We start from the raw sequence: 22,833 nt of genomic DNA on the forward strand, positions 1-22,833 counted from the left end.
TGGAACCTGTTTAGATTAGAATGAGGCCCCCTAACTCTTTGGGAATTCTCAATCCATATTGTATAAAATAGGGGGATTACAAAGGTTTTTGGCTATAAATGTAAATTATACATCAGTACCTTTCGTATTTTGTATGCATTGGAAAACTCCAAGCTAAGTTGCCATGACCTTGGTCAACTGAAATCCTACTCACCACAGTATTGTATCTTTCTTTGTAAGAAGCATCAGAGTTATCAGAACAGTAAAGCAGATGTAGTAGAGTTTCTGTTGCTATGATCATCTGTGCAGTTGATTGCAATGTTTTGATCATTATGGTTATGATTGTGATTATGTATTCATTTATTCTTTGCTTATTGCTGACAGTGGGGTCAGCTCTGGTCAAGATACAGATATCAAAACGATTTATGAATGAAAAACGTATAGTCTAGAAGACAAACATATAAAGTGAAAACACACGGGGCAGACCAAAGGAAGGAATGAAGTTTAGATTTTTTTAAGTGTGTATATGCAAATACATTATATATAATGTATATATGGATCCTTATGGAAGCATTGAGCCTTTAGAAGAGATCTGAATGAAGAAAAGCTTAAGGTCTGGCATACTGCAGTTGGAAGGACATTTCATACGGAAGGTCAGCATAGAAGAAGACACAAAGATGGGAGTAGGAAAATGAAACAAAGGGACATTGAGGCTTTCATTGTTAGTGGAGCAAAGGTGGTAAAGGAGAACGTGATAGGATATGAGATCTGAGATGTAGGCCAGGATAGCTTTGTGCAGGTCTTTGAAGGCTGAGCACTAGAAGTTAAAATTTGATATGGTGGGGAAGGGGAAATCAGTGGAGAGATTCCAAGAGGGAATTGACAATAGGCAAGGAAGATAAATTCATTTGTGGGGTTTTGAATAGATTGAAGAGTGGGGAGGTCTTACAGGGAATCTAGAGCGAGTATTTCATTAGCGCTAAATTATATTATCGCAAGCAGGCAGGATTATAAGCAATAGGGCTCTATTAAACTCAGCATTGTGTGCTCCGACTCTGCCATTTCTCTGTATGTCACAAAACTTCTTGACTTACACCAATATATCCCCCTCTTAAAACCTGATTCTTTTCCTCCAGTTTTTCTCAACATATTACAGAGGAAGTTAGAGTAATCAAAGTGGGAGCTGACACACGTTTTAGACTTTGGGACAGAAAAGGGGGTAATTTTTAAAAAAAAAGGTATTGTGAAGAAATAAGCAGTAAGTCTTGCAACCGCAGCAAGGAGAGGTTGTCAGTTCTGAAAGTGTGTAGTTGGCAGTAACTAACGCAGTCCATAGGGTCCTTAAAAACAAAATAATCAATACAAATGTGTGGCAAAATTCTCTTCTCCGATTATATGTAACCAATGCAAAATATCCTATAAACCCACACTACAGGTTGAAGGGGATAATTTTGTTCTCAGACTGAAATCAAATCTAGTCCCAGAGGAGAGTCTCTGATATGGAACCAGAGTTCAGCCTGGCATGTTCAGAGATATAATAACCAAATCTTCACTGATCTTAACATATACATGTCTAATCTAATCTATTACTTTATATCATTGGTTCCCAAACTGGGGGACGCTCCCCCAGGGGAGGCATGAAGAAATTCTAAGAGGGGCACAAGGCTGCCCAGCCCTTGAGATCCCGGCCGGGGAGGCTAGCCCCCGGCCCCTCCCCTCCTGTCCACCCTCCCCTGCAGCCACAATGCAGTTTGCGCCCGCCTGTATCCCAGGCTTTCCAATAAGCCAGTTCTGCCGCTCTGAGCAGCCTGGTAAGGGGGCAGGGAATGGGGGGAGGAGGAGTTGGATAAGAGGCAGGAGGTCCGGGGGGGGGGGCAGTCAGGGGACAGGGAGTGGTTGGATGGGGCGGAGGTTCTGGGGGGGGCGGTCAGGAGGCAGGGAGCTGGAGCATTGGATAGGTGTGGGAGTCCCGGTGGGGCCTGTCAGGGGGTGGGGGTGTGGATAAGGGTCAGGGCAGTCAGGAGACAGGAAGCCGGGGGGGGCTGGATAGGGGGTGGGGTCCCGGGGGGGTGGTCAGGGGACAAGGAGCAGGGGGAGTTGTATAGGGGTAGAGTCCGAGGAGGGGGCGGTCAGGGACAAGGAGCAGGAATGGTTGGATAGGGAGTGGGGTCCCGGGGGGGGGGGCAGTTGGGGCAGGGGTGTCCCAGGAGGGAGTGGTCAGAGGACAAGGATCCGGGGGGGGGGTTGGATGATGGTAAAGGAGAGGTGACGGGGCATGAAGGGTTTCTCGAAAATTAAACAAGGGGGCGTGATGCCAAAAAGATTGGGAACCACTGCTTTTTATATCATGTACCTGCATCATGAAATCCAGGCACTGTTCCCACAAAGCTGAATTATGCTGGCCAGTGTTCCACGCATTTTCAATTCATTTATTGTTGGAGCTTTTGTATAGTTTTCAGGTAGTCCAATGATGCTATAGGAATGAGCAATTGACTGCAGAATATAAATAACCTTTTTCTTTATATTGCCTGATGAGGCCTCTTTCTTTGTAGGTGGTCTATTCTACAATTAGGGATTGTTTTTAATGTTCTTTTTTGGAGACGTGTTATTTTCTTAATCTTTACTAAAAAGATTGATTCCAACTGGGTCTTCTTTTCCTCATTAAGTTTTGGCATGTTGAAAAATATGATTATGGAAAGGTTTTGGCAATAGTTACTCTTTCAGTAACTAAAAAAAGGTATGTAGTCTTGAAATAAATTTAGATACACAAGTGATATAAAAGGTGTGTAAGTGGGCCTATCAGTTTTCTTGATGTATAGTAATGCCAATTTTCATAAATCCTACTTGCCTGAATTAGGCAGTGATGTACTTTTATAACTGATAAGGGTAGGTAGCAAATTACAGTCAGGAGAGGATTAAGAGCTGCTTCATGAGATCTACGCCCACACAGCATTTGAAGGTGGCCCAGTGACCGGCCCGATGTCAGTAGTGAATCGGAGTAAAACAGGAGCGCAGCAGTGGGAGGGGTATATTATTATGCTACTTAGAAACCAGAATTGGCTGTGAAGATGAGAAAAGCCAATCATCCATCACCCAATCATGAGCATATATTTGGTTCCAGGAGTAGGAATTTGTGCTATTGTATGTTCTCCCACATTACAGTTTACACTGTTGTTAATGTTTTATTTTAGTATGTATGTGCCCTCATGCCATATCTTTAAAGCACTGTTGAGAGATCTGGAATGCTTAAAATGAAAAGTGCTGTATAAGTTCCTTTTGCTTGAACTGCATTTGTATGCTCATATGTGAAAAGCTTTTTCCTAATTAAATTTATTACGTAATTGTTCGGAGCTACGGAGGTCTTTAATAGCTAAAAGTAAATATGAGATGAAAAGCATTTTTGAGGTATCTAATGGGGATTGTGAAGATGCAGCATGTGATTTTAAAGTAGCATTTCTTTTGAGGTATGTTGAAGGCAAACATTTCAGAAACTATCTTATTAAATTTTTAAAAACCCAAAGCAATTAAGGTTTAGAAGTGGAGGTTAAAATGGCACGGTAAAAATGCCAAGATGTTGCATTTCTTTTTTGCTTCATTCATATTTGCTAGGGCAAACACTGTCTTTTGTTTATGGTGATTTATTGATAGGAAACATATTTTAAGTTCTCCAAATACTGTAGTTACATTACACTTGCTGTATTGGAGTACATTACACACACAGGCAGCATTTGTTATAGTCACTGTTCAGTGGCTTCCATGCTTGTTCTCTTAGTAACCACCTGTTCCAGAAGCAAAAGGATAAATACACCATGAACTGATGGATTCTCCTTTGGATACTTGACTATGCACAACTGGGATCATGCCTAGGAAGAGAAAGGTCAATGACAGTGGTGTGATCTTTCTCACAGTAGGCTTCCGTTAGAATTCTAATCCAGAGACTTTTTTAAAAACTTTCTTTTATGTTTAATCCTGTTAGGATATTCAGGTTTCACTGCAAGCTGATACCATGATGAAGGTTACAATACAAAGACAGAGCTAGAGATGTTGTTTCCAGTCTTCTAACAATTCTCATGCATCTGAGTAATCCTGGATTAAGTTCAAGGCTATTCAGTTAAGAAGTGTGTGGTTCCAAGCCTCACATTCCCTCGGAGTACCAAATTATTGTCCTTTCTCCTTATTGATAGCAGCCATAATGTCCTCATTAAAACCAAATTAGTAGGGGATAAACTGTGGAGTCACTGCAGCGCATTAATAGGCTTTGCATCCCTTTTATTTGCATTCTGCTCTTCTGCAACGCTACATTGCCTGTAAAAGCTTGTTGGTTTGTTTTTGTTTGTAATTTCATTTTATTGTCGACAACATTCATAGTATTTGAATTTGGTTGCAGTGGCACCATTGCTATATTCCTAGTGGCCTTGTAATCTCTATGTAGGCACAAAAAAAGGAAGTTGTTACAATAGGTTGTTTCCATGAGACAGGGATACCACTATAACCTCCAATACGGCAGAGCCCAACGTTAGTTGTGCACTGTCATAATGGTCAGGACTAATGTATGGAAATAACCAGTGTATCCCTCCATTTATTATGTTGTGCATTATCTTTAAAACACATAGCGATTTATTTATGTATTAGAGTAAATGTTTTTAATGTTAATTACCTCTTTCATTTTTAATACGGGTTTATCTAGAGTCCTGGACAGTAATTGGTGACATGCATAGGTTAAAAGCTTCTCTGTGACACCCTGAAGATTGATACCTACAGTATCCTACTGTCTCATGTTAATATTTTTTGTGCCCATTCATTTCACTAATAGCATTAGCTATTCTTTTTTTGTTTTGTGCTGTGAGCAATGGATAGCCAATACACTATTTGCTAGTTACAGTGTATCGTTATCCTTGTCTCTGCATTTCTGTGAAACATAATAATACCATAAAGAATTAGTATTGTACAGTGGTTCCATTAAGTAAGTTTCTACTAATCTGAAAGTTTTTACTGGTATGAGAGAGATTTCCTCTATTTATAATGGGGAACAGCAGCAGGACCAGTGAAATCTTTCCAGGTGGTAGAGTCTGCACAAACAGGTACACACCCAGGAGGCCCTGGCAGGATTGTGAAGCCGCGCTGAGGCCCATATGGGCATATTCTCGTGGCTACTTTTAGTGAATGAGCTTGATTACAGCTAACGTGGATATGTCTAAACAAGCTGCTGTTCGTACCCCTAGCTGCAGTGTAGACATAGTCTAAGATCTGGACGCATAAAGGGAGTTAGGTGCCTAAGTCCCTGATTTTGGACACCGAAGACACAATTTCGGCACCACTGGAGTGCACAGAACTCCCACAGAACAGTGTAGGCACCTAAAGTCACACACCATATACTTTTTACAGTGCAATGTTTCCTAGACTCTTAAGTTTCTGCCTTTGGGCACATGTGCTGCTGTCTCGCTCTAGGTGTCCAGAGAACTCTCTCTCACCTAAGCCCCAGAACAGTGCACAAGCCAAGGAGGATAGGTGGCTGATTGCCTAAGTCATGTGCAGGGCTCAATCCCGTAGGTGTGCTCTGAGCATGCCTACTGGACTGCATCCCTCAGGCGACTTCAAACAAAACAGCCTAAATATTTTCGGATTGGTCAAATGATTACTTAGTGTGCAAACTGTGTACCCTGTATTTGAAAGGTTTCAAAAACAAGAAGGTATAACTATAATTGATTGTAAATATAAGGTATTTCTGGTATCTCTTAGAAGCACCCAATAGGAATAGTGTAATGTCACAAAAATTAGTTATAATTAGACCTGTGTAAGCAACTGGTTTTTTCATTTCATTCATTTCAGATTTCTGAAAATGAAGTTAAAAAAAAATTAAAAATTGAAATTTAAAAAAATTGTTTGTGGTCAGCCCAAAATGAAAACTTTTGAATGTTTGGTTAAGTAAAACCAACCAACCAACCAGAACTACACCCCGCCCCAACACACACACAACTTCAGGTTGAATGAAATGTTTTATTCAACCCAAAACAAAATGTTTCTGTGACGGGATGGACTAGGCCTGGAGGCCCCTGCCACACCTGTCCCAGGAAAGGAGCAGTAGAGAGGTCCTCCAAGTGGTCTAGAGTGGCTGCAGGGGAAGCAGCCAATAAAAGAGCCAATCAGGGCCCAGCAGGCCATATAAAGGGAGTTGCAGGGCTAGCCAGAGTGAGATCAGTCTGCTAGGAGGGATTGGGGGAATAAGAGGTGCTCCTGGCTTGCTGTATGGGCCAAAGCAGGTGACTGACAGGGACTGGGGGAGCAAGGAAGGAGCTTCTGTCTGGCTACTGCGAGTCAACTAATATGGGTTACAGGGAAGTGGCCCAGGGAGAAACAGAGCAGCAATTACTAAAGGGATGCAGCACAAGGCTGCTATACTTACAGGGTCCCTTGGTTGAGACCCAGAGCAGTGGATGGGACCAGGTCTCTCCCACCAGCCACTAGGGGGAAGTGGCTATGCCCTAAGGAAGGGAATTAGAACTGTGCTGCATGGGGACTGACTCAGCAGGGAGCAGTGGTAAGTGAACTGAGTCCAAGGGGGTGGTTCAGTAGGAAAGCTGGGGTCATGAGGACTCAAGTAGGAGAAAGGAGTCCCCAGGGAAGAATTGCTCAGGGTGCTGCTCAATTTCAGAGTAGGAGCCTTACAATCTAGGCAGACCAAGTGAGGGTACCTGATGGGCCCTGTTGGACTGATTAAAGACTGATCCGAGGGAGGGGACATAAGGGACATCTTGGATTGTGTATTCTGGGTTGGTTTGTTTTTGCACATGGACAGTGTGACTCGGCTGGAGGGCTGAGTCACCGAAGGCATGCCTGACAAGCACAGCGGCCGATGGGGCACTGTGAGCGGAGGAAATTGAGGAAGAAAATGGCAGGCATGCAAACACTTGACTAGGGGGTGCTCATGAGAGGTGAGTGCACCCCATTACAGTTTCATTGAGGTTTTTAACTTTTTAAAAAATAAAATTGAAGCAAAATTCAAAACAAAATGTTTCAAATTGAAAATCAAATCATTTTGTTTTGAAAATGTTGAAAGGAAACACTTTGATATATTTCTCAATTTTTTGTTTTTATACACAAAACTATTTGGTGAATTCAATGCTAATTTCTTAAATGCTTCATTTGACCCAAATCTGTATGGGGGGGGGGGAAGGGTTTAAATGTTGTATGGAAAAAATTCACCCTCTTCTAGCTATAATGCTTCTAAAGAACATCATACTGAATATATGTTCTGTTAGTAAAGAAAAGTGGTAAATGATGAATGTAGCTTGTGGCTGACTGAGGGTTAGAGTTTTTTCTCCCAGTCCCAGATATAAACATTTCCTCAAGTTAGCATGTGTCTTTGGCTTGATCAGTGCCACTGGGGAGAAGATACGTGTTTTCTTAATTATAAGAAGGATGTTTATGATGATTTTAAGTATTGCTTTGTAGGTGAATCAGTGGAACAATTGACCCTTATGTTAAATCAGTTTTATATTTATAAGTGGGTATTGTTACAGGGTATCTCGTCTCTGTGGCTAGACTGAGCTGGGCCCCAACCTAGGCACCCTTTAAGTATATCAGCCTTGTGCTGCATCCCTTTAGTAATTGTTGTTCTGTTTCTCCCTGGGCCACTTCCCTGAAGCCCATCTTAGTTGACTCCCAGTAGCCAGCTCACCTGGACTGGAGCAGATGAACCCAATCCAGCTACTTAAGGAGCGCTGGGCTACACCTGGGTTTATTAAGGGCTCCTAGGGGGCAGCTAGTGGGAGGAAGGATCGAGACAGACTGAGCCCTGGGGAGGGAAAGCCATGGGGGATTGGAGCTAGCTCCTGTGGTGGGTCCCTGGAGCAAGAGGTATGGGGCTCAAGGAAGCAACCCTGCAGCTGCAGCTCCAGAAGGGGAGCAGATCTGAAGGAGGCTGGGAGGTTGTCAGGAGCTGAGGTGCTAGAGACACTTGGGAGCAGTGGCTGAGAAGCCTGAGGCCAAGCATTAAGCTAAGACGGTTTCCTGTTTGTTTGGTTTTTTGTTAATCACTGTGAAGAAAATAAACCTCCTTGATTGAAACTGGGAATGGCAGCGCATGCGCTGGAGCTGGAGAGAAGTGACAGCCCTGGTGACAACACTGAATTCCACTTAGAACATAGGAATTGCCGTCAGACCCATGATCCTTCTAGTCTGGTATCCTGTCTTCAACAATGGCCAAAACCAGCTGCTTCAGGGGAAGGTCCAAAAAGCCCTGTGGTTATAGAATAATTTGCCACTGTTAGCGAATTAGTGTAATGGCTGTTTTCATCTTGCTAAGACACAAATGTCCACCTTTCACACCCAGACAGTTGTCCTTGTGCATAAGGTAACACCCTGTTTTAGAATCATGTGGACCTTTGTGTCTATGTGGTGCTCCATTGACTTCAGTGGGGCTCTGCACAGGTGGACGGTCCACTTGGGCAGATTCATTTGCAGGACTGAGGCCTAAGATAGGAAGAACCAACACAAGAGAAGGGAATGGGTTATTGTTGCCTCCCTTAATGACTATGTCTGCACTGCAAGCTAGGGGTGTGAGGCCCCTGCTCGTGTACACATACTCGTGCAAGCTCTCTTTGAGCTAGCATGAGTATAAGTAGCAGTATAACCACTTGGTAGCACAGCTCAGCCGTACCGAGTACAAACCCACCTGAAAGTGGTGGGTATGTACTTGACACGGCTCAGCCTTGCCTCTGCTGCGCTACCATGTTACTCCGGCTACAATGAGAGAGTGAGAGTAAATAGCAATGAGAGCTAGCAGGAGTATGTGTACATGAGCTGGGGAATCGCACCCCTCGCTGGTAGCACAGACATAGGCGTATTGTGCATTGTGTTAAGTACGAAATGAGAACAGAAATAAAATCTTTGGCTGGTTTAAGATACATATTTAAGAACTTTAGTTTTAAAAGAAATGTTTTTCTTAGGGCTCAGTTTAACCAAAAATATCCAGCTTTCACATACAAAGTCAGATTTTGGGGTGGTTAATCAAGCCCTTAATATATGATCTGCCCACAAAAGAATGGTTAATTCAATGCCATGGAGTGGTGTAAAACTAACACATATGCTGCATTTTTTGACTCTGTGCATTAAAATGCAGTTATAGATCTTTTGGGGGCAGGTATGCAGAAATTTTATTATTTGCATTGCTGTGGTCAAACTTTCTAGGTGCATAGCTACATGAGTGCTAGAAAGAGTCCTAGCCTGATATATAGATAAGAATTCCCAGTTATCACTTTGAGAGCTGACAAGGCCTTGTCCCAAGATCAGGCCCAGTATTATTGAAATTACTGTATAGTTGGGTACCCGCATGTGCACAGTTACAGACACTACAGGAACTCTTCTATATTTACAAATAGTTTAGTACATTTAACAACATCACAAACACTCTGAGTCAGTAAGGTAGAAAGGCAGGACAACCTGAAATGTTAGCCATTGTCAGGGACGGGGCGAAGGCCTGGGGTGCCTCCAGAGCAGGGGTGCCCCTACCCCTGCTGTGCTGCAGCCACAGCTGCTCCTGCTGCCTGCCTTGGAGCCACCCCTTGCCAGCTGCTCCCAGGAGCTTATTGTTTGCTGTGAAGATGGGAGGGGAAGAGGGGCACTGATGTCAGTGTCCCCCTCTGTTTGCCCATATACCCCATCTCTGCTGAGCTGGGGTCGGCAAGTGACAGGGGTTAGGAGTGGGATGAAGCTGCTGGTGAGTGCTAGTCTGCTTAAAGAGACAGCGTGCTGTGTCTCACACACTCCCCCAGCGTGCACACTGTCTCTGATTCCCCCAACACACACCCTCTCTTTCACACAACACTCTTACACTTCCCCAGCGCGTGTACTGTGTGTGTGTGTCACTCACTCACACATACTCACCCCCCAACACATACTTGTAGTGGTGTTGTTACTACTTGGTACTTCCTGCAATGCACATATATTCTCTGTAACTTTATCCTTTCAAAGTTAAGGATTGCAGTGCTGTTTTAGTTTTTTGACTGGTCTGTGCATTTCATAATTTTATTTCTTTCATGCTTAAATTTAATTAGTTGAATAGAGTTCTAAAATACCTAACCTGCCCTGGCTGGAGTAATTATCATTTATTTTATCATATTGTGCTTTGTCATCCCTTATTTAAAGTGGTACAATCAAATAATAGTATCCTCCTAGAATGTAACTTCAGCTTGTACTCTCCTTAGCAGTGCCAGTTTAAAAAACTTTGTCTAAACACACAACTTTAGACACTGTGTAGATCAAGGTTATTTATTTTCAAATTGTATTTTTAGTTATATCTGTAAAATAACTTAAAATTTGCATGAAAATAAGTGCAGTTCCAACTATGCTACCAATGGCAATGATGGAGTCGAATGTTAGTGAGTCATGTACAGGATTGTGATCGGTAAACATAAATGCCAAAGTAATTAGAAAAATTCCCATGCTTAATAAAAGAGGAAAAACCTTAATCACATCTGTTAAAATTAAGTATGCTTTTAGTGGAGTGAAAAACAATTGACTAAAATAGAGTAGATAATGGTAGTAACGCTGTGTGTCTGTTAGAGAAAGTAAGCAGATTGTATTTATATCTACTAAAGATAATGTATAAAGTATCAAACGTGTGTTTCTAATATCTGTGTTAAAACTCCAGAACTGATCGTCCAAATCTCAAGTCTTGAGGTCTCTTGCTGTATTATCTCCTGATTGTTCTAAATTTACATACAAACTTTAAATGTGGCTTTAATTGGAGTTTGTATATATTTTTTCTTTCGTTATATAGGAATTAGATACCGTGCTCCTGTCAGCTAATTCCTAAGTTATCTGCACCCCCCCAAAAACAAAAAACCTTAGTTTTCAGGTGCCTAAGTAGTTCCTGGAATCACAGTTAGTTTTCTGCCACTCCCTAAAATCTGAAATAGCGCCCTGGTGAGCCAGGAGTGGCCAGAGGGCTGCAGGAGGGCCGTGGGCTCTGGCAAGATGCAGCCCCCATGTGACAGCACAAAGCCGGCCTTGATCCACATGCTGAGCACCAGGCACCACAAGCCGCAGCAGTGGAGAAGGAAGGGTGGCAATACCCCATATACCATGCCACCCTTCCTTCTGCGCTGCTGGAGGCAGTGGCATTGTCTTCAGAGCTGGGCATCCGGCCAGCACCTGCCAGTATCAGACCACGGTGCCAGTACTTAATTTGTGCCAGGGCTGAGCTCTGATACTATTTCAATATAAATTAAACCCTGGGGAAGGCAGTGGGTCCCAGAGGTGATTGCAGGGGGAGGAGGGAGCCCATGGGGAGCCAGGGGGGAGGGCAAAACACAATTTGGCCCAGAGCGCCATTTTCCCTAAGGCCGGCCCTAACCATTGTCTTCCTCATCACCATCACCAATGGCCATCATTCTGGCACCTCACAAGGGCTCTCTCCTACTGCCCACAGGCTGGGATGCAACTTTTATAATATGTTACACTAACGCCCCTATATCTAATGCATGTTCAGTAGGGGTTTTCCCCCTTTTCCTTATTTGTATTTCCTCATCCTACTAATGCTGAGGTGTCCTCCTTCTATAAGTTGGTATAGTGATATGTGTAACTGTCATTTCAACTCATGATCCTATCCATCACCCCTTGATTAAGAGGATTTGCAGTTATTATTTCAATGTTCCTTGCGGTAGCACTTACCGGAGCATTCTAACTCCTACAATTAAGCAAGCTATCTGGAGTTCCTAATAGTTAAAGATAACCGTTGGTCTATGCCAAGGCATACGGCCTACTTAACCACACTAATGCTTCAGCTAATGTCTTGCAGGATAGCATAGGTTTCTTGCTTTACAACTGAATATAATGAAGGCAAGACCGTGAATATAGTAAAGGTAATCCTGTGAGCTACAGGGTGCAAACCTAAAGCCTCATACTTAAGAGCTGGAGTTGACCTTTTACAATGGATTGAACCAAAACACCAGAGCCAAACACACCTAAACTCTGGAGAAGCCTGGATGTGGATCTTAATCTAATGTTTGAGGCTCAGGTTCATGTTAAGTCTGTGAGATGGCTCCCTAGCTGGGAAAAAGCGCAGAGTCGTCCAGCTTACTCCACTTTGCACTAATCGGGCCAACCAGAGAACTGCAGCCCTAGTTCTAGGGATGGTGATAGGGGGATGGCACGTGTCCACTAGTTGTTTTAGATCATATTATCCTTGGTTTGTTAGATGGTTTCACCTATATCTTTGAGTTTTCTGTGTAACATTTGCAATTTCTCAGGAAGTAGCATGCAGAGGGTGTGATCCTGTGTGGAATATAGAATCATCACTGTTACAGTTAAGAGCCTGCATGTGCCCTGAAAATAGTGTGCAAATAGACTGCTGGAAAGGATGGGCAAGGAATAACCTGCCACATCTTTACGGTTTTGGATGATCTGGGACCAAGTGTAACAATATGCTGAATATTCAGTGATTTTTGCTGTTGCTCATAATGACTGAGGAGTCATCAGCTAACTCATTTCACTTATGATCAGCATCCAGAGAAAGGATTAGCTCACTTAGTTCATTTAAGTTACTTTAAAAAGAGATCCTTTGGTATACGGCTTTTAGTCTCCCTTTCTCCTCCACTCCCTTTCCTTTAGGCAGTGTTGTCATTGTCTTTTGCATTTCAAGGTGATGCATGAGAATGGGATCAGAAAATACAGATATTGAAAAGACCCAACAGATCGATTCCATCCTTCGACTTGCTCATGATATTGTCCCACAGATAAAGGATTTGTCAGATATTAAAATAATCATATGAAGTATAGTATTAAAACATTCCACTGGTGTACATGATGCTTTACAGACACATAAGACCAAGAAAGCTCCAACAAACTTACTACCTGAAGCTTACGATTGGATGATTAAGTGCTTTAGAAATATTAGTGACCTAGCATTGCTCCCTGCACCACAGAAATCTGACAAATCCAGTTGGTTTCAGTAGGAGTATAATGAAACATTTAAGTCTCACCTCACCTTTTGTGAGGTAGGTTAGTATTATAAACTCCATTTTACAAAAAGGGATACTTACCTGAGATCACACTGAGAATCTTTGACAACAGTGGGAGTAGACCCCTGATTTTCTGGTTACAGTCTTGTGATTAAAGCATAAGACAGGGAATTTCTTCACAAATAATGGCAATGAACCATTGTGGATGACTGTGAAAGGAGACAGACAGCAGTAAACAATGGGTAAGCAATACAGCTCTGGGGAGACTGTTTATGGGGGAAGCAGATCATATAAACTTTTTGTTTTGGTCATTCCTGTTAGCTGGGGGCTGTGGGGGTGAGTTCTTTGTTTTTAAATTATCAGGAAATTATCCTACATATCTGGAATAGATTTTAGCTTGCACTATTTTTTTAGTCAATATTTTCTATTAAATAAAAGGCTTTTTATTAGTCTTTCACTTGTGTGCCTGTAAATTACAGCATGTTTTAAGAATAGCTAAAGTGTTGCCATTTTTTGTTGTTGTAATTGCTTTTTAACCAAATAATGCGTTAATTGGTTCTGGGATAGACTAGTAGCGCAACTCGCATTCTAGGTGTCGGTGCAGTGCAATCGAACCATCGTAGGCTGCCTACAAAGTCTCATTATTCTAACTTGTATCAGGTTTTCAATCTGAAATCCCGATCAGGAGGCAATGAAAGGTTTTCATTCCGAAGACTCTGTGCACGTGTTTTCAAGTAACATTCAGAAGAAATGAATTGATGCCTCCAGGCCTTGTCTACATTAGACTGGAAGAAAATAATTCCTATTAATCAGTGTGGCACTGGTTATCACCAGTCCAGCTAGTGTTGGTGGGGATTTTTAAAATAAGATGAGTCCTATATATGGTGCAACTCTTAATGCATCTAGGAAGGTAGATAAGAATTGTGTGCCACTATAAACACTGTTACCAAATGACACTTTAGCAGTTTCATCAAAGAGGCAAAGGGCTTATTAATCACGGAGTGTGAGCTTATGCAGAGTTTAGGCACGTTTCTGAAAAATCGATCAAATTCTGGATTGGACTATGGTCACCTCATGCCACACCACCCAGCATACAGCAGCTCTAAAGCCTGGATCAGCTATTGTAAGGGATATTCTGGTGACCCAGAGCTAGCACAGGGGCATGTATGTCACCTCTTCTCTTGATTAGGAACTAATAACATCAGTTACTCCTACTGGTCCTTAGATGACGTATCAAGCCTTTACAGCCTTGCTGCAATGGCAATCCTCAGGTGCCAGAGCAGCCTCATAGCTGTTCTAAGCTGTGTCATCTGCAACAGTTCCCAAGGGGCCGTTTCACCAGACAAATGAAGAAAGTATTTCACTTTTCCATAATTGTGCTGATGGGTCTCTTCTGAAAATCTCCTTCATTCCAGCTCCCTGTCAATTTGTGGTAAGGGCAAGAGGCTTTATAAAGCTTCCTTATTTCCTAGCATTCTTCTTGCCAAGCTATAACTTGTATCCAGTCTGCTGTCGTCTTGTGGTTCTGAAAGAGAGACTGAGAGAGGCTGGTTTGAGTCATACAGCTTGATCCCTCACCGTGAAAGGAGAGTGGAATATTAGCCTACCTTGCTCATGGAATTCTGGCTTTGGACAGTAGCTGGGGTAAGCAGGGTGTATAAAAAAGTTCCATACTAACCTGTTCCCCCCCCCCCCCCGGACCATATCTTCACATCTCAATGAACCCGTATCTTTTCCCCTGGCTATTTTCAGAGGCAAATCTAACAGAGGATAGTACTAACTGAGGAGGGACCCTTTATAAGCTTGAATTTATTTTGGCTACACCATAGAGCTCTGTGTAAGCTGAAAAGCTTCTCTCTCTCTCTCACCAAAGAAGTTGATCCAATATTACCTCAACCACCTTGTCTTCTATATGGACTGTCATTTAACCTCCTAGGCCTGAGCTTCCTCCTCTGTAAAATGAGGATAATCAGGGTGTTGTGAGAATTAATTCATTAATATTTGCAAAGTGTTTCAAGACCTTTGGATGAAGCACACTGTGAAAGTACTGCTAAGCATGAGTCTGGCATTTCCCCTCACAATCCCATCTAGATCCAGGAAGTGCAGGGGTCTGTTGAAATGAAAAAGAGAAGAGGGTGTGGGGAGAGGGAAAAGGTCCTCCAAACAGAGATGTAATGTGTGTTGGGTAAAGGTTGTCAGTTTTTGTCTTTTCTCTTTTTCCAACCTATTTGATTCATGGAGGGAAAGGTCATTAATCAGAGATGATTTTAAATCTATGTTAATAATCAACATGTTGTCGTTGTGATCAAGCTGTCAGCTCATAGGTAACCCAGCCAAATTAATATGCGTGTTTCAGGCCTACAGTTTTTACCAAGTACATATAGTAATATTACGGTGTGTTGCATAATGCATTGGAATTTTATAACTACTCACTATGGTACATATTTAAGCAAAGCTGACTTTTTTTTTTTTTGACAGTACCTACCTTAAGTTGATTTGTAGGAAATGCTCTGTTTTTGTGGGATTTTGATTGTTTTTGTGAGTGAATGTTTGTACTCATGGCATTGAGGGGCTGTATCGCTGTCCAGACCTAGGTATAGGTCAGGACTAATGTTAAACATTGTTCCAGGCACAACTTTGCAAATGTTCCTCCCCCTCATCTCCGCTGTTCCAGTCCAGGGCCTCTCTTGAGCATAGACTGTCGTTTGTGTTAAATTGACTGGTGGTTTTGTGAGGTGGAAAAGTGTAGGCTGAAGTTATGTCCCTGATCCAAAGCCCACTGAAATCATGGAAAGACTCCCATTGGCTCCAATGGACTTTGGTCAGGATTTATGACCTCACCACATTTATTTATTTAACACATTTGTTTAACTGGTGGCCTAAATTAAAATTTAAATTTGGGTCTGCAAAGGTGAAAGGATAGTTCACTAACCACTGCACCTCCAAAAATATCTGTCTTCTGATACTCTCAGACCTTCCTCATTCCAGTCAAAATTCTCCATCACATTTTGCTGTAGAAGATTATGGCCTGTTTTGATGATATAAAAGGAAGTATGGATAATGAGAGAGAGCTCTCCATGCTAATTAATTCTGTCTTTTTTTTTAATAATTATTTAATTTGTTCTGTGGAGGGAAGGGAAAAAGTTGTGATCTGAATAATTGTATGAATCAGCCAGGTTGTGCAACAAAACAATGTAAATATGATTAATTTGTTTCTGGTACCGTGTAGGTATTAGCTGGTATTCAAGGTTTAGGCTGAAGACTTGAATTCCAAAGTCAGATGTCTCTGCTCAGTCGCATTGTTCAATAGCACTATATGGCTGCCTCTGAAATGTCAACCTTTCGCAGAGGTTTATAGAAGTTAAAAATCATAGTGGTACTGAGTCTGATTCTACTCTCACTTACACTGGGGTAAATCAGAGTAACTCCACTGACTTCAGTGGAGTTACACCTGGGTAAAATTGGAGTGAGGTCAGAATCAGGCCTGCTGAATGTTTATGTATTTTTTAATTAGGATTCATAAAAGCTAATCAGGTATATGTGGAAATCAGCGTTTTGCTTTAATTTACTCAGTTGTCTGTGTTTGGCATCAGTGTGGTAATTCAGACCAAGAATAGCAAGTTGTTTCATTCATTTACATATTATGCAGATTCTCTGCTGTTTAGCATAAGATGGGTTCATTGACAGTTTCACTACTGTGTTAAGGCATTCAGGCTTATTTCTAAGCCAATAGTTTAATTGGTCTGGCTTTGTTCATTTAATAAGTCGCAAAAGGCAATAAAATGAAGACCTGGAAAGCTTATTTGTCTTCTGGTGTTATGCTTCTGTTTCTTTGACAAAGAAACTTCACTAACTAAAGAACCTGATTTTCTGCTCCCTTGCTTTTTGTATAGTCAAAGTGGGTATAAAACACAACCTCCAATGTAAGTTGAATGGAGAATTCAGATCCGATGCACTTACTTTGCACAGGTGGAACAAATTATTAACCAATCTGTTTGTCTGTAAGCATCTGGAAGATAATAGGGTTATAAGGAACAGCCAGCATGGATTTGTCAAGAACAAATCATGCCAAACCAACCTAATTACCTTCTTTGTCAGGGTTATTGGCGTTGTAGATAGATGGGAAGCAGTTGATGTATCTTGATTTTTAATAGGGCTTTTGACACATGAAATTCTCATAAGCAAACTAGGGAAATGTGGTCTAGATGAAATTACTGAAATAAGTTGGGTACGCTATTAGTTGTACTCAAAGAGTAGTTATCAATGGTTCACTGGGAAAGCATCTAGTGGGGTCCCACAGAGGTCAGTCTTGGATCTGGTACTAGTCAATATTTTCATTAATGACTTGGATAATAGAGTTGGAGAGTGCTTATAAAATTTGCAAGTGACACCAAGCTGGGAGGGATTGCTAGCACTTTGGAGGACACAAAATGATCTTGACAAATTGGAAAATTATCAGAATTCAACAAGATGAAATTTAATGAAGACAAATGCAAAGTATGTCACTTAGAAAGGCAAAATCAAATGCACAACTACAAAATGGGGAATAACTGACTAGGCGGTAATACTGCTGAAAAGGATCTTGGGGTTATAGTGAATCATAAAGTGAATGAGTCAACGATGTGATACACCCCAGATTATTAGCATTTTTTGAAGCTGCATTAACAAGAGTGTCATATATAAGACATGGATGATAATTGTCCCACTCGACTCAACACTGGTGAGGCCTCAGCTGGAATACTGTATCCACTTCTGCCCCTCCCTCTTCCCCACTTTAGGAAAGATGTGGACAAATTGGAGAGAGTCCAGAGCCGAGTAACAAAAATGATCAATGGTTTAGAAAACCTGACTTCTAAGGAAAGGTTAAAAAAACTGGGCATATTTAATCTTGAGAAAAGAAGACTGATGGAAGACCTGATAATAGTCTTCAAATATGTTGAAGGGTGTTATAAAGAGGACAGTGATCAATTCTATGTCCACTGAAGATAGGAGAAGAAATAATGGGCTTAATCTGCATCAAGGGAGATTTAGGTTAGATGTTAGAAAGCTTTTCCTAACTATAAGAGTTGTTAAGCTTTGGAATAGGCTTCCAAAGGAGGCTGTGAAATCTCCATCACTGGTGGGTTTTTTAAAAACAGATTGGACAAACACCTGTCAGGGACGATGTAGGTTTATTTGGTCCTGCTGCATCACAGTGGGGTGGATTTGATAACTTGAGGTCCCATCCAGCCCTGCATTTCTGATTCTATATCAGTGATTCTCAGCCGGGGTATGTGTACCCCTGGGTGGTACTCAAAGGATTTCCAGGGGGTACATCAATTCATTTAGTTATTTTGTCTGATTTTACAGCAGGCCTCATAAAAAGCCCTAGCAAAGTCAGTACAAACTAAAATTGCTTACAGACAATTATTTGTTTATACTGATCTCTATACTATATACTGAAACATAAGTACAAGGTTTATATTACATGGTAAAAATGAGGAAGTAAGCAATTTTGTAGTAATAGTGTGCTGTGACACTCTTGTATTTTTTCATGTCTGATTTTGTAAGCAAGTAGTTTTTAAGTGAGGGGAAACTTGGGGATATGTGAGACAAATCAGAATCTTGAAAGGGGTTCAGTAGTCTGGAAAGGTTGAGAGCACTGTTCTATATGACTACCCATCTTGCAAGACAGAGGAGGATCAGGTACATGGTGTGTAAAGTCATTATTTTTGTCATTAGGAAAAGTAGGATCTCCCATTCTCTTTACCCACCCACCCTGAAGAGATTGGAAGTTTTGTCTCCAAAGATGAAATCCTGTGCATTAACTATTGACTGTGTAATTCCTGTGGCTCTTTCAGTCCATCTAAAGTTATTGCTCTTGAACTCATTGGAGAATGTAGAATATCCTGTTGCATTCTTCCCTTGATGATACACACAATAAATGTGAAAGAAGATCCTTTAGTATGAGCCTTCCTAAGTGTTAACAGATCATGAAAATTGGCAACAACTGTATCATACTCTGCAAGCAGAGGGTGGATAATTCCACAATGATGAGAAGAGGGTGTCTGGTGTTTGAGCTGTGGTCACATTTGCCTTTCATGTCATTTGGGCCTCCACAACCCTCTTTGTGGGAGAAGAAAGCTAATGCAGCTGCCTTTACTAATCAGTCAGTATGACCCAGCCCCCCAGGAAGGCAAGCAAAGGCAGATATATACTGAGACACACAATCCTTGCTGATTAACAGTGAAAGCTGGTAAAGTTACTCTCTAAGCCTGTCTGGTCCATCAGCCCCAGAAATGTAATTTAGATGATTATCTATGTGCCCATTAAACCTTGTGACCCATTGCTAGTCTGTTTGAAGTTTGCCTGCTTAAACTGGCTAATAGGAAGAATAGAAGGATTAACTCAGAGGTCATGAAATAAGAGAGCAGCAAAGAAGATGACAAAAGAGCAGAGGAAACTTCCTACTGCATGTGTTTGGCATAGGAAAAAAGCTACAAGAATACCAGGGTCAATAGATAGATAGTTACTTTATGAAGAAAATGAGCCATTCACAATTCAACCAGCACTTCCATTTATATAGTTGTTTCAACCTGTTCTGTCAGGCTGTATAAACATATTCTACCTCTATGGTGAATCATGGCCTGATTTTGCTCCAAGTTGCAATCCACCAATATAAATCAGGAGTCACTTCATTTAAATCAATGGAATGACAGTGGTGAAAGTAAGAACAGAATCAAGCCCCATGCTGTGCTATTTGCCAATCCCACTTTAGGATAAGCATGCACAATTGTTACATTGACTCTCAAACGTAAAGAAAAGAAATGAAAAACTTTATGGAGATATTTTTAAATTAACTAAATTTAAATTTTATATTTAAAATAAATATAAAGTATAAGCATCTGCAGAAATCACTTGCACGCTGTTGCAATAAAACTGGTTACCAGTTTAAACTAGATTTATAGAGAAAAGCTGGGATCCATGATAAAGAATGGATTGGAATGCATGAGTACATAGGTAAGCGCAAGTAGGGGGTATGACTAGCTATTGGGAGAAAGCTATATTGACCTCTTAATGGAGCTAGAAAGCCATTTACATACCTTTGCATAACTTTCAAATATACACTAACATCCTTGAAATGAACTCTTACCCTTTTGCTGTCTGTGCCTTGCAAGGACAGGTGAACTTGGTTGCTGAATATCAGGGTTTGGGTAGATATTTCACTAGACTTCAAAGAAGAATAAAACATTTTAGGAGGGCTGTCTCCATTTCTTTAGGTTTTATAGCCTGATGTCTACCCAGTTCAGAGCTACTATATTGTACTTTTAAATATTTTTGGCAAATCTTTCTTTTTCATGTAATGTTGTTTATTGTTACATGTACAATAAGTTTAAGTCTGTTTCTCACTTTATTTTATTGGATGAAATATATTTTCAATTTTTTGAATGTTTCCCTCTTGTTAGTTTTCTTCCCCTTTGCACAGAGCTCTCCACATGAGAGGGGTAACTATGATAATGAGAGAATCTGCAACAGTATCTGGAGCCTGGGCAATTTTAAAATTTTATACTTGTATTTATTTGTCTGAAGTTATTAGTGGGAGAGAACTTGGGAACCAGACAAGTCTCCACTCTGGAGCTGAAGTCATTACAGTGAATTAATGAATTTCGGAACTCAGCTGCTATCACCTTACTTTGCTGGAGATCCATTGCATCATAGTCATGGTGAGAGTATTTCCCACTGGTCTAGAGCATCAAACCGTTTGAAGCGTTAGGGTCTCCAGTCAGGAAACCTCATATTTCTACATGCCAACAAACCAGCAGTGGTTCTCAGCCTGGATAATTTCAGTTCCCTAAGGGTTTAGGGAGGAGGAGTCTATGAGCAAGCTTGCATTCCCTATCCACAGTCTTCCTCTGAACTGAATTTGTTCAGCCACTCGCAACTGGTCATCTTCAGGTGGCAGAGCACTCCATAAACCTAATTCCAGCAGCGCTTTCTGCAAAACACAGCATCGTTTGTGAAAGCTTTGTGGAAACCAGATCAACGGCTGCGGGAGTATATTTGAGGAAGACCAATTGTGAATGGTTGAATGCATGGGTATAGTGTGAAAAGTTAAACAACGCCAGTATAGAGCCAAGTGCCTGCAGAACTCCCCTTGGCTTCAGTAGGAACACGAATAGTATGTGGTAAAGGTGGAATAAAGTTTTTTCCCAGCAATTCTTTGGTTTCTTTATCTGTGAATGAACATTTCCGCCTTTACTAATCTCGCCCTTTATCATCCATGGAAGATTTCTTGTCAGAGAGATTGAGGCAATGGCCCTTCCTAATTTACAAAGTGAAATGCTAGCTGAAAAGGCTTCATCCTCTTGAGCTCATGTAGTTTAAAAGGAAAACTGTTTCCATTAATCTGTGGAATCTGTTTGCTATTTGGGAATGACATCACCACCATCACAGTTAGCTGTTATTGGCACTCTAGTTGATGGTCTTGATAGAGAGGCCAAGAATAACACGAATGCCCTCTTGTCACTAGGACCAGCTGCTGGCCTGGTTCCTGACCAGCTTCACTACTAGGCAACCAGTGAGCCCAGCTGCACTGCCGTAGAATTGACAGAATAGGCATAGCACCTGATTGGCTGCTGGTTTAGCAGCCCTACTTATAAGCCTGGCATCTGCAGCAGATGAGCAGCTGCTCAACTTGTACTGCACCCACAGTTGTGCTTGCCCTGCTCCTGCCTCCAGCCCTTGCTCCATTTTGTTTCCAGTCCCTGCTCCTGTCCTGCTGCAGCCTTGTTTCAGAACCTGCTCCTGCCTTGCCTGTGTTGTCTTATGGATTCATAAGAAGGAGGCACAATCTGGGCTCTTAGAAATAAGGCTTCATTAGAACTAAAACAGTTATGTAGGACAAAGGAGAACCATGTGTTTCTCGCTGTGTATCTCATGAAGCTACCACTAGACTGCTTCCAGCTGGTTCTTCCTAGCATGTGCCCTGCTCTTAAAGACCCAGTACATCTCCCCTTTCCAGCAAAATCAATCCCAAACAATTTAAAATACAAACCAATTGTCTCTGTACAAATACAATAACATTGTTAGTATTGCTCAATGAGCCTTCCAGGTGCTCTTATCAGTTCGTTAGATCTATGAGGTGTCACTTCCGTCCTGCACTCGCTGAATCAGCAAACTGTTCTGCTTGCTGATCTGAAGGGTCTTTGGTGGTTTTCTCAGTGCGTTGTCATGTAGCTGTCAGTGAAGTATCTGCCTCCTTATCCCACTCTTCTTAAAGAAGATGCTGCAGATGTCTCCTGTTCCTCAGAAATGTATGTCTGTAGTTGGAGATCATGGGGCAATCTCACGAGTCATTACAGCTCCCTGTGTCCAGCAAGTACCATTCTGAATCCACACAGGATCTCTGGGCTTCAAAGGCTCTAACACATTGGACCCTCTGTCATAATACATCTTTTGTTTACACTTATGTTCCTTATACAGACCTTAGTAGTAATCCCTAATTACAACACTGACTTAAGTAGGAAGTCTTGATCTCAACTTCCTGCCAAATGTCTCTGCATGTGACAGTCCATGATGCATTGGTGCTGCCATATAGTGCAATGTAGCCACATATGGCTCTGTATCTGAGTCAGTGGCTTTTTTCAAAAGTTTTGTTTTAACTGTCACGCTATTCTCTACAAAACTGTTGGATTTGAGGATACCTGGGACTCAAAGTTACATGCTTAAACTCATATTCGCTATCAAATTTTTAAAATTCATGTCCATCAAACTGTGGACCATTATCAGATATGATCATTTCAGGGATTCCATGCCTGAAAAAATATGGATTTCATATGCATTATAACATGTTTTGATGTGTTTTCTTTTCTAATAAAACCACCTCTGAATAATGAGAAGAATAATCCAAAAT

The 22,833-nt window shown here is 41.5% G+C and overlaps 1 protein-coding gene across 3 annotated transcripts in view; it reads left to right on the forward strand.

The window, feature by feature from the left end:
• Positions 1–22,833, forward strand: part of CPED1 (cadherin like and PC-esterase domain containing 1) — a 217,317-nt gene that overhangs the window by 107,468 nt on the left and 87,016 nt on the right. The gene's annotated exons all lie outside the window — the stretch shown is intronic.

Source organism: Lepidochelys kempii, chromosome 1 (assembly GCF_965140265.1).
Source record: "Lepidochelys kempii isolate rLepKem1 chromosome 1, rLepKem1.hap2, whole genome shotgun sequence".
In the NCBI taxonomy this organism is placed as follows: Eukaryota; Metazoa; Chordata; order Testudines; family Cheloniidae; genus Lepidochelys; species Lepidochelys kempii.